The sequence below is a fragment of the Phalaenopsis equestris genome, unplaced genomic scaffold (assembly GCF_001263595.1).
Source record: "Phalaenopsis equestris unplaced genomic scaffold, ASM126359v1 Scaffold208075, whole genome shotgun sequence".
NCBI classification, from domain to species: Eukaryota; Viridiplantae; Streptophyta; class Magnoliopsida; order Asparagales; family Orchidaceae; genus Phalaenopsis; species Phalaenopsis equestris.
The window spans coordinates 181319-198838 of record NW_018227357.1 but is presented as its reverse complement, the minus strand read 5'-3'; positions in this window follow the sequence as shown (position 1 = coordinate 198838).

Sequence of the window (17520 nt, the reverse complement as noted above, 5' to 3'; positions counted from 1 at the left end):
AAATATGCTGAGTTTTACAACTAAAGTGAGGATTACATCCAAGATTCAGGGAGGTCAAAGCCCTTGGAAGTTTGGTGCATATAAATAGGGGAATAAAATTATTGGGCATAGAATTGGAGATTTTAGAGTGACAGACTAAAATCCCCAATTCGGCCCTATCGTTTGGGTGTTGAAGTGTAGATGTTAGCCCTCAAGTGAGGGGAACGTGTGAGCTCTGAAGTGAGAGCCAGTATCCTCCTAGCCTAGTCGCAGATTCAGTAAACAAGCACAGAATTAGTCAATGTTCTTTATGCCTAGACCAAAGAGTAAAGAAAAGGTATGCTCCTATTTGACACAATATAATTTGAACTAATCCACTTTATCCATTTATTATAATTTCTTGACAAGGAGAAGGATGCTTTCTTATATATTGAATATCACATTCGAACCTTCATTAGTATATTTAGTTATTTAATAGTTATTAAAATTATATATTTATTTCAATTGCCTATTAGTGACAAATAAGCAAAGATCGTACTTTTAATATTACTCGTTGTGGGATCGATATCTAGGACTCCATTAGAGCCCTATATTACTTGAGCGATATGTATACTTGCATTGATAAGTGTGCCTTTACAGTTATTGAATATTTTATACATACATCTTTATCGAATCTATAACTATTATTAAGTTTTGGTACAATTGTTGAGGAATTAAATCTTTCAGCAGCAGTATTAATTACTTATATTTTTAAGCATATATAAAGTCGCTGTCAATATTCGAGCATTTTTAAAGTGTGGTGGTGGGCCATCCCCCTGATATTCCAATAAAATAAGTTAATCATGATGGTTTGGATTAGATTTCCCCCTGGTGAGCCTAGTAAGAGACTCCCTCTTGTTTGAGTAAGGGCTTCCAGCCCCAATGATGAGAGCATCCTCTTGTGGATTCTTCAGCTCATATTAGTTCTTATTTTTCCTGGCTATATGAATCTTTCAATCAGCCTCAAGGGAATGATGCATCTTTGTATTTGACTGGGGGGTGCTACAAGGAGATACGGGATGATGACATGCGGTTGGAGGTCCACATCTTCACCAACAGGGACAAGTAGGTGTTGCAAATCAGCCACAACTTCCTCAACATGAGAAAATATTTAGGTCTCTGATGTGGATTTAACCATCTGGGAAAATTGGTATCATCTTCTAAAGCATTAATCTCAGTATCGATACTGATATCCTCAGCAACATGGGCCAAAATTAGATCTAGGAGGTCAGCCATAATCATAAGAGAAGGAGCAGAAGGTTCAAGAGGCAGAGGAGTACTCTTAGGTGGTTTTAAAGTTGAGTGGAGCTTATAGCACTTTTGGTTAGTATGGCCAAACATCTTGCAATGTGTACCGTAATAGGGCTTGTGCTCCATGACAATAGGTTGTCAATAACCATTATGGGTCGTGCCTAATCAGACCTTATCAATAGATGGGAGAGTGATATCCCTTTCCACAATAATTCGAGTAATGAATGGCTTAAATAAATTGAAATTAGATCTGTCTAGCTTCATTGGCCTACCTAGTTGGGCATCAATAGAAAAAAGTACTTTGTGGTTGAAAAAGTGAAGCTTTAAACCTAGGATTTTAAGCCAAATGAGGATAATAGGGAGTCCTTTGCCAGGATCAAAATCAGGTGTCCATTTTAAAAGCTTCATCTGTATGTCATCAATGGAGATGAGCTTTTTGGAGAAAATTTGTGCATAGTCCTCTTCCATTGCTAATCAGATTATAGCATGCTTGCCGTCAAACAAGCCTACAGTCCACTGCTAGCCAGCTTAAAATCATCAAAGGTTCTCCTAATAGCTTCCATTCTAGGGTGGCCCAATGATACACCAAAATAATATGTTGTTTTAAGTATATATTTTATGATTATTTTTTATCATATTGCACTTTAAAGAAGGATATTTTCATATTTTTATTACAAGTATATCAATTTTAGGCATTTGGAGCAAAAGTAGCAAAAATGACGAAATTTGGAGCCAAAATAACAAATTTAGGGAATTCTGGCACCTGATGCGCCAGATTGGCGCCAAAAGGACTATTTGATAGAGAGTTGACGCCAGATGTGTCGGATTTGGCTCCTAACGAGTCAAAATCCAAAAAAGCACGAACTTAAGCAAGTTGGAGCCAGATACGACAAAACCAGCGCCATATTGCTTTGTGACTAATTTTACAAGAATTTTCTACAGAACACTTGTTCTAAACACCCCTTGGAGCGATTCAATGCATCTAGACACTGTGGAAAGTTATTTTATGAAGTGATATGTCTCTTGAATCAATGGACATGTATTTTGAATTCAAAAGGGTTGAGTGTTGGATGGAATTTTGGAGAGAATTTTGAATTCTTTTTGGGGGAGGTAGCCTTTAATAAAAGAGGGGTTTTATGAAGTGAAGTATGGCGTGTAAGGGGGCGAAAAAGTGAGAGAGAGAGAGAGAGAGAGAGAGAAAAGCATTGAAGATTTTCTTCAAGGATTGTAAGAGGAGAGGGAAGGTGAGAGATTTCTTCTTCATTACACTTCTAAGAGAGAATTGAGAGTGTTTGTAAGAAGAGAAAGGCTTGAAAAGAACTTCTATGGATTTTCTTATGAAAGATTGTGAGATAAGGTGTGTCTTGTTTTTCTTTTATTTTGTAAACTTATTTTTATATATGAAATCCGTGTTTTTTCGTATCCTTCTCTTGAATACTGAGTAGCTTCTTTATCCTTCTCCCTACTTTAAGATATGGTTTTGTGAAGAATTGATTTTGTTTTATATGATATTAAATGTTAATAATTCGTGATGATTTGAACTTCGATCTTCATTTACTTTTTGATCTGACCAATTGAATTGTTAAAATATGTTGATAAAATAATGTTCCAAAAGGGCAATGATTTCTACAACATGATGAGAATCACATTTGATACAACATTGATTTCTACAACATGATGAGAATCACATTTGATTTCATGGGAGAGGATGCAATCCATGGAGTTGAGTGCAAATAAATAGGGAAATATTCATTGTTAGATACTGAATTGGAGATTTTATGGTGACAGATTAAAATCTCCAATTTTGTCTAGTTGATTGAAAACTGATGTGAGATTGTTAGCCCTCAGGTGAGGGAGTAGTGGGAGCTCTCTATTTGACACAAAATAATTTTATATATTTTCAAATGATTTTAATTTCTTCACAATCTATATACTCATTGTAAAAGGGAAGGATGCTTTCTTAAATTTGAACTCTTCGTCATAAAAACTTTGTTTAGTTTTTGTAATTTTACTTTTGAAATTTTTAAAATTAGTTCAACTAATTATCTTTTTATTGCATTTTACTTAACATTCACTCTATTACTTTATATTCAAATTTACCACTTCACTTTTGTAGTTTAAATTGTAGTTTACATTATAATCTTAAGAATTTACTCATAGTCATTTCCAACTTCCCTGTGGGATCGATATCTAGAACTTCATTAGAGCTCTTTATTACTTGAGCGATATGTATACTTGCGTTAATTTTAGGGGATTTGACAATATAAATATTTTTAAAAGATAGAATTATTTTCATTAAAATAATTTTTGTTGGGATTAATTTGCATATTTACTTTTGTATCTATCGTGTGTATTTTTAATATTGAAAGATAGTTACAAAATTAACGCACTAAATCCACCCTGCATAAATTTTTTGGCGCCATTGCCAGGGATTTAAATTGACATAAAACACACAGAAAAATGACACACACTAGGGGCACATCAAGTTTTTGGCACCGTTGTCAGGGAAGTAACGACAAGTAATAGTATACTTTTTTTATAATTTGAATTATTTTTTCTTAAAACTTAAAAAAATAGTGTTTGCATATTTTCTTATTTTTAGTGTGTTTGCTTATTTTAATTATTTATTATGTTTTTTCATGCGTAGTGTAAGATCTGAAGATTTAGTGCCTTACAATTATGAGTTAGAAAGAACTATTAGAAAACTCAAAAACAACAAAAAGTGATAGATCATATTAGCAAAATGGCTTGCAATTTGTGTAATGCTGGAAATGAAAATGAACACCATTAGAGACCTTTAAGAAATTATGTTAATCCTACAATAGATGAAATTCATTTAAGTATACTAAATCCTGCTGTAATTGCTAATTCATTTGAGCTTAAACCTGTCATTGTCCAAATGGTACAAAACAATCAGTTTGGGGGAACACCAACTGAAGATCCTGATTTACACCTTGTTGGTTTTCTAAAATTATGTGCTACTTTTAAATATGATGGAGTGTCAAATGATACCGTCAGACTTAGTTTTTTTTCTTTCCTTTTTCACTAAGGGATAAAGCTAAGACGTTGTTAAACTTGTTAACACCTAAATCCATCAGAACTTGGGGAGACTTATCACAAAAAAAAATATCTAAATATTTCCCACCTTAAACAACTGCTAAGCTTAACAACGATGTTATATTTTTTTGTTACTTTGAAGGAGAATCAATTTATGAAGCCTAGGAAAGATTTGAAGATCTTCTTAACCAGTGTCCACACCATGTGTTGCCAAATTGGTTAATAATTCAAAATTTTTATAATGGATTGGTTGGATCTCTTAGATCGATAATTGACGCTGCTGTTGGTGGATCATTAATGTCAAAACTATTCGATGAAGCGTATTCATTAATTGAAGAGATGACTACTAATAATTTTCAATGACCCTCTAAAAGGGTAAATCCATAAAGAGTAGCTAGTATTCATGATTCTGATGCAATATCTATTTTAAATGCTCAAATAGTTGCTATATCAAAGAAGATAGATCTATATGGAATGAATTATTCTCAGACATCACCTGTGCTTGAGGAAAACTCATTGGGACAAATGATAGAATCTCAATTTTCTTATGAGACCTTAAATGCAAAAAATAATCATTCTAATATTCCTTATGTCAATTATTATAATCTTGGTTGGAAGAATCATCTAAACTTTAGTTGAAGTATCAATAACCCTAATGCTGCAAATTAGCAATGGGGAAACAACACTATGAACCCATTGGGAAACTCTGGAAATCTAACTTATAAACCTTATTACAATCCAGGTTTTAATATTAATTTGTAGAGTAAGGAGAGAAAATTGTAAATGGAAGAATTAATATTACAAATTGGAAGTCAATTACAAAGTTAAGGAGCTGCAATTAGAAATATGAAAAATCAATTGGGATGAATTGCTACTGCACTTAGCAAAAGACATTCAGGAACGTTGCCTAGTAGTGTTGAAGTAAATTTTAAGGATCAGAACAAAGAGAAAAAATGGAAAAGAATTGGAAAAGAGAGTTCAAAAAGAAGTGAAAGTTGAACTTGAAAAAGATGTGGTAAATGAAAAATCTGATGAAGGTTCTCATTTTTAGTCAGAATGTCCTATTAACCAATGAAAATCACTACCACATCCATTTTCTCAAATATTGAAGCAGAAAAATAGAGATAACCAATTTTCCAAAATTTTTGAGATATTGAGGAAATTAATGATAAATATTCCATTTGTTGAAGCCTTGGAACAAATGCCAAGCTATGTGAAGTTCATGAAGGATGTACTTAATAAGAAATGAAAGTTTGTAGATAATGAGATTGTTGCACTCAATCAAGAGTATAACACTATAATTTAGAAGAAGCTTCTTAAAAACTTAAAGATCCTGGAAGTTTTACTATTCCTTGTGCTATTGGCGAAAGATTTTTTGGAAAAGACTTATGTGATTTAGGGGCCAGTATTAATCTTATGCCTTTATCAATTTTCAGAAGGTAGGGTGTTGGGCTTAGGAGATATTTCACCTACAACTGTATCTCTTCACTTTACCTATCCTAAAGGAGTTATTGAAGATGTTTTAGTATAAGTTGATAAATTTATCTTTCTTGTGGACTTTATTGTATTAGATATGGAGGAAAATAAAAAAAAATCCTATCATTTTAGGAAAACCATTTATTGTCATTGGAAGAGCTTCGATAGATATGCAGAAAAGAGAACTAACTATGAGAGCTAGTGATCAAAGAGGTTGCATTTAATATTGCAAAATCAATGAGATACCCTACAAAAGAGCAAGAGATTGAATACTTCAGAATGGACATTAATGAATATCTAAGCCATGAATATTTCAATAAGACATTCAAAAGGGAATTTTAGACCTCAACCAAAAGTGAGGTCAACAAGGATAAAATTCAAGATGAATCTACGGTAGTGAGTAAAGAAGATTTGGATTATGTTCAGGAAAAATTTGAATCGTTTGACCTTGTAGAAAGTAATAAGAATTTGATTTCATATATTGAGAAACCACATAAACTAGAACTGAAAACACTTCCTACACATTTGAAGTATGTATTTTTAGAAGATTTATCTACATTACCTGTTATAGTATCTTCATAACTAACTGATATGCAAGAAATATAGTTGTTGGAAATTTTGAGAAGATATAAGAAAGACTTTAGATGGATATTAGCTAATATTAAGGAAATCAGTCCTGCAATTTGTATGCATATAATTTTATTGGAAGAACAACATGAACCAAGAGTTGATCCTCAAAGGAGATTGAATCCTATGATAAAAGAAGTTGTTAAGAATAAGATTTTAAAATGTTTAGATGCTGAAATAATATATCCTATTGCAGATAGTGCTTAGGTGAGTTCAATTCATTCTGTTCCAAAGAAAGGAGGTGTGATTGTAGTGACAAGTGATAATAATGAATTAATACTAACAAGACAAGTCACTAGATGACTGATCTGCATAGATTATAAAAAATTAAATTTTTCCACAAAAAAGGATCATTTTCCCTTACCCTTTTTGGATCAATGTTGGATAGGCTGGTTGGGCACATATATTTTTTTTTTCTAAATGGATATACCAGTTATCATCAAATACCTATTGCTCTAGAGGATCAAGGAAAACAACATTTACTAGTCCTTATGGAACTTTTGCTTTTTGGAGAATGACCTTTAGATTATGTAATGCACTTGCAACATTTCAAAAATGTATGATGTCAATTTTTAGTGATTGAATTAAAAAAGGGATTAAAGTCTTTATGGATAATTTTTTATATTTGAAACTTCATTTGAAATATTTTTAAATCATTTAAAGAAAGTTCTTGAATGGTGTGAAAAGATTAATCTCATATTAAACTGGGAAAAGGTCAATTTTTGGTTGCAGGAGGAATTGTGCTTGGGCATACAATTTCAAAAAATACCATGGAAATAGATCCTCCAAAAATTCAGGTTATATCAATCTTACCTCCACTTAGCTTTTTAGGACATGCTGGATTTTACAAGCGATATATTAAAGATTTTTTAAAAATTACCAAGCCTTTATGCCAACTTCTAGAAATGATACAAAATTTGACTTTAACCAAGATTGCCTTAAAGCCTTTGAAACTTTAAAGGAAAAATTGATCACTTCTCCTATACTTGTTTCACTTAATCAGGAAAATCTTCTAAATTAATGTGTGATTCAAGTGATTATGAAATTGGATCTGTATTAGGGCAAATATATGATTAAGTTTTTAAAGTCATATACTATGCTAGTAAGACTCTTAATGATGCTCAAATTAACTATACCAGTACTGAAAAAGAGTTATTAACTATTGTTTATGCTTTTGAAAAGTTTAGTTCATATATAATTTTAGCTAAATGTGTTGTGCACACTAACCACTCGAATATTAAATATTAAATGCAATAAAAGGATGCAAAACCAAGTTTAATTAGATGGGTACTTCTGATGCAAGAGTTTGATTTTGTAGTAGTCGATGGGAAAGGGATTGATAATTAAATAGTTGATCTTCTATCTAGACTAGAATAGGAAGAAATTCTTGATTTGGAAAAAGAAATTAATGAAACTTTTCCTGATGAACAACTTTATGTTGTAAAAGGATGGGAAATACCATAATATGTTGATATTGTAAATTATATTGTTAGTGGTATTTTACCACATGTACTAACAAAACAATAGGAAAAAAAATTCATTCATGATGCAAAATCTTATTTTTGGGATGACTCTTATTTGTATAAACAATGCAAAGATTTGGTAATGAGACGATGTGTGCCTTACAAATAAATTCAAGAAATTATCCAAAAATGTCACGATTCTGAATTTGGAGGTCATTTTGGGAATGATAAAAGTGTTCATAAAATTTTGCAATATGGATTTTATTGGCCTACTCTATTTAGAGATGTTAGTATATATATAAACATGTGATCGATGTCAGAGAGTAAGTAATATTCCAAAAAGAATCGAAATGCCTCTAAATTTTAATTTGAAAATTGAAAATTTTTATGCATGAGGATTGAATTTTATGGGACCATTTTTACTTTCATTTGGAGATGTTTATATATTGATTGCAGTGGATTATATTTCACAATGGATATAAGAAATCAATTTACCTTGATGTGATGCTCAGAGTTTTCAAAATTTTTAATTAAGAATATTTTTACAAGTTTTTACAAGATATGGAATATCGTTATTGATAGCGGATCTCATTTTAGGAATGCCCGATGGAGGATCTCATTTTAGGAATGCAGCAATTGCAAGATTGGCGGAAAATATAATATAATGCATAAAATTGCAATTTCTTATCAACCCCAAACTAGTGGATTGACAGAAGTATCTAATCGTGAAATTAAAAGAATTTTGGAAAAAAGTGTGAATCCTAATAAAATGGATTGGTTTACTAGATTAGACACATCCTTGTGGGCATACAAGATAGCTTATAAGATGCCTATAGGAATGTCTCCGTATAGATTGATTTTTGGAAAGACTTGTCACTTACAAGTAGAATTGGAGCATAAAGCTTATTGGGCTATTAAGGAATTCAATTTCAATTTGAATGATGCTGGTAAGAAAAGATTACTGCAATTGAATGAGCTTGAAAAAATTAGGAATGAATCTTACGATAATGCTCAGATTTATAAGGAAAGAATGAAAGAATGGTATGATCAGAAAATAATAAAAAAAAATTTGAGCCTGGACATGAAGTTTTATTATGCAATACAAGATTGAAATTATTTCCTGAAAAACTGAAGTCTATGTGGAAAGGACCATTCGAAAGGAAATGACCATTCGAAATTGTAAAAGTCTATCCCTATGGAGCTGTAAATATTGAAGATAACAAGACTAGAAAGATATTTAAAGTAAATGGGCTCAGATTGAAACCATATTTTGATGGTTAAAGACCAATTTTTAAAGATACTGCAATGTTAGGTCACCCAGAATAAAGACTGAGAATGTCGGGATAAATTGTGTCTTTTGAATTCTTTTTAAAGGGAGGCAGCCTTTAATAAAAGAGAGGTTTTATGAAGTGAAGTGTGGCGTATAAGGGGGTGAAAAAGAGAGAGAGAAAAAAGAGGGCTTGAAGATTTTCTTCAAGGATTGTAAGAGGAGAGGGAAGGTGAGAGAATTCTTCTTCATTACACTTCTGAGAGAGAATTGAGAGTGCTTGTAAGGAGAGAAAGACTTGAAGAGAACTTCTAGGGATTTTTTTTTAGGAATGATTGTGAGAAAAGTTTTGTCTTTCATTTCTTTTGTTTTCTAAACTTGTTTTTATATATAAAATTGTGTTTTGTCGTATCCTTAAATTGTGTCTTTTGAATTCTTTTTAAAGGGAGGCAGCCTTTAATAAAAGAGAGGTTTTATGAAGTGAAGTGTGGCGTATAAGGGGGTGAAAAAGAGAGAGAGAAAAAAGAGGGCTTGAAGATTTTCTTCAAGGATTGTAAGAGGAGAGGGAAGGTGAGAGAATTCTTCTTCATTACACTTCTGAGAGAGAATTGAGAGTGCTTGTAAGGAGAGAAAGACTTGAAGAGAACTTCTAGGGATTTTTTTTTAGGAATGATTGTGAGAAAGGATTTTCTTTTAGGAATGATTGTGAGAAAAGTTTTGTCTTTCATTTCTTTTGTTTTCTAAACTTGTTTTTATATATGAAATTTGTGTTTTGCCGTATCCTTCTCATGAATTTTGAGTAGTCTTCTTTATCCTTCTCCCTACTTTGAGATATGGTTTTGTGAAGAATTGATTTTATTTTCTATGGTTTTAAATGTAAATAATTTTTTATGATTTGAACTCTAATGTTTATTTACTTTTCGATCTGGCCAATTGAAATGTTAAAACATGTTGAGAAACATATGTTCTGAAAAGGGCTATGATTTCTACAATAGGGGGAGAATCGCATTTGATTTCATGGGAGGGTATGTCATCCATGAAATTGAGTGAAAATAAATAAAGAAATATACTCCGTTGGATGTAGAATTGAAGATTTCAAAGGTGACAAATTAAAATCCCCAATTTAGTCCAGTTGATTGGAAACTAATGCGAGATTGTTAGCCCTCAAGGGAGGGAGTAGTGGGGGCTCTAGAGTGGCAGTTGGTATCCTTCTAGCCTAACCACAAAATTAGGGAACAAAATATTTCTTCACAATTCATATACTCATTGTAAAGGGCAATGATGCTTTCCTAAATTTGAATCTTCCATCAACAAAAACTTTGTTTAATTTTTGTAATTTTACTTTTGAAAGTTTAGTCTTAGTCAGTTAACTTTGTCTTTCAACTGTATTTTATATAGCATTCACTTTAGTAGTTAATATTCAACGTACTTTAATTTTATTTTTGTATTTTTAAATTATTTTAAGAATTAACTTATAGGTTTTTTTCAACTTTTCTGTGGGATCGATGTCTAGGACTCCATTAGAGCCCTTTATTACTTGAGTGGTATGTATACTTGCACTAATTTTAAAGGGGATTTGACAGTTTAAAAAGAGTGTTAAAGAAAAACTATTCTCATAAAAGGTATTTTTGTTGGGATTATATTGCATATTTATAATTATATCTGCCATGTGTATTTTAAAATATTGAAAAATATTTACAAAATTTACACACTAAATCTACCCACATCAGAGGCCCATATCTCTCACTCACATCCATTCAATTTTTGAGAAGCAAGATGGGAAAGAGCAGTATTTTATCACCAAGCTTTTGAAAAGGATGGGATACGCCATATCCCCTCAAATAAAGAATGAAGTCTTAGGGAATAACAAGACCACCCGTCAGTTACCGAAATCACCAAAGACAACACCATCCCATGTTCTTCTTTGGTTCCTCTTGGAAGACTATATTGATACTGCTGCAGCCATCATTGATACTACTACCGATAGTCAGAGACCTATAAAGTGTAGACCAGCCATGTCTCTCTTGTGTCTGAGAGTTCCTCCTATCATTGCTTGCGTAGAATCTCAAAGGAATAATGGAAATAGATCATTTACTACTATATTGGGTCCACACGTTAGGGAGCACACTTCTTTTTGACACGCCGATGTCACTATCAGGACACCCCATCTCAAAGCATCAATGGGAAAGAAGAATGTGTGGGTACCTAAAATCGTTGGGCCTATACGACTAGAGAAGCGCAATTAAGTCTGATGCTTTGACCGCCACCATCACATCTACTACATGGATTATTACAAAAATAAAGGAACTTTAGGAATTTCTGATAGATCTCAAAGTAATCAAAGAAAAGGAAATTGATGCCAAGCTGGGAAATCTTAGAGCTAAGATAACATAGTTGGCCAAAGAAAGAGGAAAAAATTTTGATGCCGAAGACTACAAATTGTTAGACTATTGGTCGTGACTTTCTAAATGTGCAGTTTCTAATTTAATTTTTATATCTTCTCTTTTGTTGCATTTGTGAATGCAAGTATACGTATCTATTAAGTAATAAAGGGTTCTAGTGAAGACCTGGTTATCGATCCCATAAGGAATACAACGAAACTTTAAAAAGTATAACGTAGTGCAGAAAGTCAAATCCAATTCATAATGCGCGTACTGAAAATATTGAAGTCACTAATAGTATAAAGATGATTAGATATTTAAGTTCATTAAAGTACTAACTAAGCTTCTAAGCAAGTTATCTAACACCAAACTAAGTTTTTGTGTTGCAAGTTTCAAATATGGAGAAGACGTCCTCCCCCTTATAATGATGTTGTGGTGAGTGAAAGATAAAGATTAGTAGGATATTGTGTTGTGCCAAATAGGAGCATTCCTATTCTTTACCCTCTTTTGAGTGTTGTAAAGAACATTGACTAATCCTAGGTTTATCTCCTAAATCAATAGCTAGGCTAGGAGGATACTGGTTGTCACTCCTGAGCTCCTACTTCACTTCACCTGAAGGCTAGCTCTTACTTTAGTTTACAAACACTAGGACCAAATTGAGGATTTTAGCCTGTCACACTAAAATCTCCAATTTTATGCCCAATAAAATGTATTTCCCTATTTATTTACACTCAACCCCCATAAACTTTACCATCCATGAGATTTGAATGTGATCTTCACTATTATTGTGGAATACATAGCCCTTTTGGGTCATATGATTCACAATAAATCTTAACAATTCAATTGACCAGATCGAAAAATAAGTGAAACACTAAGTGTAAAATCATCACAACATTTTGGCATGAATTTGACACAACCAATCTAAATCATCACATCACCACATCTCATTGCAAGGAGAAAGACAAAGAAATCTACTCAAAACTCATGAGGAAGATACGACAAAATAAGGATTTTAAATTTAGAAGCAATGTCATACAACCATAAGAAGTAAATACAACTTATCTAAAGTTCTTCCCCAAGCAAATCCCTTGAAGTTCCTTTAAATTCTCTTCTCTCTTTACAACTCCACACAATTCCTTCTTTAGATGAATAAGGGAGAAGAAATCTCTCACTTTTCTTCTCCTCCTACACTCCTTAGAGAGGAATCCAACACAAACCCTCACTCTCTCACACTCTTCAAACAAGATGAAACACTCTCCTCTACACTCACACCACTGAGTTCGAGCATCAAAAGCAATTTAAATTCGTTCAGAATGAATTCCCTAAGAGATTTCCCAAGCACCCCTTCAAAATCCATCCAAATACATTGAATTTGGGCATAAGTTGGCTTCGGGCACTGTTGGCACTGGATAGGGAACCACTGGCGCTCAATTATTCAAATCATCCCATACTCTCTAGAAATGGGCACCGTCGGTGCCCATTCTGGCACCGTTGGCTCCTGTAAGCTGTTTAGGCCACTTTGTCTCTTTTTGCTCCAAATTTGTGCCTTCTTTGCTTCCTTTGGCTCCAAACACCTAAAATCATCATACCTGTAAGAAAACATGAAAATTATCTTCATTTAAAGTGAAATATCACCAAAAATGAGTATAAATACATATAAGAAACCCAACATATTTTTGGTGTGTCAACTATATAGACAAGGATTTTACAGAATCAATGTTGTTGATACCCGAACTACATCATCTGCGTGCAATGCTCTACCTTCCTTCAAAGAGAATGCCATAGATGAATCATGCAAAGGGCCATACAATAAAGGTATGAGCAGATTAGCCACCTTAATAAGAAAGTGGAAGAGATGATGACCACCATGATCATCATTTAGGGACAATCACAACCATAGCAAGTGGCATCATCAGAGGTAAAACATCTAGAGATTGTATATATTGCGGACGAGAAGAAAGATTTTGTTTTATCCAATAGAGACAAACATCTAAGGAAAGATTCAACTCATAAAATGGTGCCAGAAAATGATCTCAAGCAATTAGTCGAGAAGAGGTAAAGGAGGCCTTAGCCCAATCAAAAGGGGGTGCATCAGTTTCAAAGGGTACACCATATTCAGAGGAATTCAATGTCATCTCATACCCTAAAGATTTTGTTCCACCAACCCTTAAGGCTTTGATGGAACAGGCAACCCCCGATAGCACATTGCCAATTTCTGAGAGAACTATTGCAACGCATGGGGTAATGAGGCTTTACTTTTTCGTCTATTCATGAATAGCCTTTCAGGGATCACATTCAATTGATATGCAGAGTTGCTTAACATATCAATCAAGATATTCACAAAATTTACAAATTTATTTGTGAAAAGATTTTTTGGGGCTCAACATCATGTTACCATTGGAGATCTTATAATGAGCATCAAAAGCCCACAAAGACATTGGTTGAGTATATCCTACGATAGAAAAACCTCAGCATGAAGTGTGAGCCATAATTGCAAGAGAAACACACAATTTAGGTCTTATTGAAGAGTTTTCAAATTTTGATAGCTTTCATGCTTAAGGGACTTACCATTAAGACATTCGAAAAGCTAATAAGTAAAGTTAGTAGCATGTAGGAAGAGGTGAAACATGCAGAATCCACAAAGAAGGTTGAAAGCCCAGATCGACAAAGACATATAAGAAGAAGTCTGAGAATGTGGTAGCCATAGACATGGGCAAGTAGCCCACAGAGATTCAATCTGAGCCATCTCAACAACAGCAACAGTGCAGCCAGCAGTACAGTCAACCTGATCAGTATTTATGCTGGCAGAGACAGTACTGTACAGATAGAGGACAGGGTCCATCGATAGCAGACTGATTGAACAAGATGTATTTCATCAGGGATGCACACTGGCAAAAATGTTTAGAAATTAGATTAAGAATCCTGAGTTCAAATTATCTGAGCCAAGGAATCCAACAGAAGTTAACAAGAAAAATCAACCCATCTATTGCCCATAACACAGATTACTTGGGCACACCATAGAGGGTTGTTTTAGATTCAAGGATTGGCTCAAGAAAAATTAGAAAAATGGAAAAATAATAATTTCAAAAAAAAAATTAAGGAACCTAAAAGTTTGAATGATGAATGGTGCACAGTTTGAACTAGACCTTCCAAGAGCATACAAGATCAGATTCAATACACCTCAGCACATGCCTCAGCTCAGAGTCTGCAGTTTGTTAGACTAGTGCTCACCATTACGCTAAAAAAGTCACAGCAAGAGGAGATGAAAAAGAAGGAGTTCATCAATTAAACAAAGGTCGATAACATGAAGAGTAGAGCAAGGGCTGCCTCTATTAGATTGGTTGCACCCTATTTGGGGGAAATGGAACTCAAATCCCTGACTTTGTACAATTATCTCTATGTCCCTTTGGGATCTTATAATTCTAAAAGTTACAATTTTGGTTACATTTTGACTGTCTCCAGTGATGATGTAATTGATCACAACCACTTTAAACCTGATCTCAATTCCCAAAATCATCCTTAGATCACACAAGATTTGGATGGATACAACAGTGAAGGTGAAGAAGACATTAACAACACCGGCTACGATAGTTTAGAAAGCGAGGGACCTGTCCCTGAGTGCCAAGGAAAATCGATGGCAATCGAATTGGATCTTTCCAATTTGGAATCAACACCGGACGAATCAATAAGAGCATTAGTAGTAATTCTGGGTTTGATTCAAAAGGTGGAAGAGATAGCCGAGGTGAATCTAAGGAGTGGGAAGGTGGTACCCCTAGGTTTAATTCAAAATATGAAAGAGATAACCGAGGTGAATCTAAGGAGTGGGAAGGTGTTACCCCTAAGAACAGCTTCGATAGAAAAAGAGAAACAAGTAGTTACTAAGGAGGAGCCACCTCCACTAATAGAAGGAACACATACACAAGAAGAAATAGGAGGTTGAAATAAAGTAGATTATAACATGCTTGCTCATCTTAGGAAGTAGCCAGCCAAACTATGCATTTACGATTCTTTGATCTTGTTAAAGAGATGAGAGAAGCTTTGATGAAGGCTCTACATGATCTAAGGATTTGCTTAGCTCAAATTGATAGCACATCCTCGGATGAAGTTTGCTTATTAAAATAACAATATGGGGTAACATTCACTGACGAAGACTTGCTACTTGGTACTACTAATCACAACCGCCTTCTCTACATTTCAGTTAGAATTGATAGATTCATGCTTTCAAGAGTCTTGGTGGATCCTGTAGCATCATTCAACATAATGAAACTACGGATGTTAGCTTATTCAAACATCAATGCTTGGGAGCTTACCACCAATAAGATGATGCTGAAAGGATTCAATTAGAAGGGAAAAAAGAGCACTTGGGATGATAACACTATTAATGAAAGTTGGTGATCTAGTAATGACCGTAAAATTCCATAACATTGGCGCAGAAACTTTGTTTAATGCTTTTCTAGGTCAACCATGGATTCATGAGCTTAATATGGTCCCATCGTTGCTACTCTAGTGAATCAAATATTATAAATAAGGAAAAGAGCATTGTATAAAAGGGGATTTGTAACCATTCTTGATACACAAAATAGACATCCACAAAGACGCCGCATACTACACTCCTCCAAAGATGACCGTCTTTTTCAAGGATGTCATGTTGAACAAGGTTGAAGACTCCAAAGGATCACAAGAATAGGACCATGAAGGTCTGATTCAATGATCTCCCATCACTCCTTTTCAACGAGATGATGGAAGTTCTTCTAGCTCATGCATCCAAGATCAAGGTTGGGGATGCTGGCTAGGAAGAACTAACAAGATTGCTGATTGGAAGAATCCAGCTATCAATATTGACTTAGAAGGAAGCTCTGAAGAGGATAAGTTTGAGAAAGATGCAATGACAGTAAGCTGGAAGAAGCCTTAGTTTGAGATATCCTCAGAGGATGAAAAGAAAAGTGAATATGAGTCGATGTACGATTGGATCAACCACTATGTGCAAGCCATGAACCTAACTCTAATTCATTCTCAGAGTATAGAATAAAGTCCATAGAGCGGGCATGAAACTGATCAAGGTCCACCTTGCTTCTCCTTCTTCTAATTCAAAACCTATGTAAATTTGGAAGAAAATATTTCTGATGAATTAATAGAATTATCATTAGGCTTCTACTCTCCTTCTATTCAAAAGTAGATTCAACAGGGAAATATGTTGAAACAAATGCCAAAGGGGAGACTACACCTCTTTTAGAAATTATGGAATACTAAAGATATTCTGGTAAGAGTCGCATTAGAAATGGTGTAGGTGTAATTATAGATAAGAGTTTAAAAGATAATGTTCTAAAAATTAATAGAGTTGGAGATAAAATTATAGTCCTTAAGATTATCATTGATACTAAGATTTTTAATATTATCAGTGCTTATGCTCCTCAAGTATGTTTAGATACAGGATCTAAAGATAAATTTTGGAATGACTTAGAAGACTCAATACAAATGATACCTCTTGAAGAAAGAATTTTTATCGGAGGAGATTTAAATGGACATGTCGGTAGAGTGGTAAAAGACTTCAGAAATACTCATGGTGGCTATGGTTTTGGAATAACTAATGAAGAAGGTAGAGCAATTTAAGATTTTGCTTTAGCATATGATTTTGTTACTACTAATACTTTATTCAAGAAAAGAGATGAACATCTTATTACTTGTAAGAGTGGATCAAATAAAAAATAAGTTGATTATTCTCTTATGAGAAGAAGAGATCATCGCGATTGTAAAGATTGTAAGGTCATTCCAAGTGAAAATTTAAGTACCCAACATCGTTTATTAGTTTTAGATTTTAAAATTAAGAGTTTTAAAATAAAAAACACTAGGACTCACATCGTAGAATTAGATGGAGAAACTTAAAAGACACAAATAAAATTATTTTTATGAGTAAAATTCAATATTTTAAAATTTGGGATATTCATGAAGAAGCAAATGTTATGTGGGATAAAGTAACAAA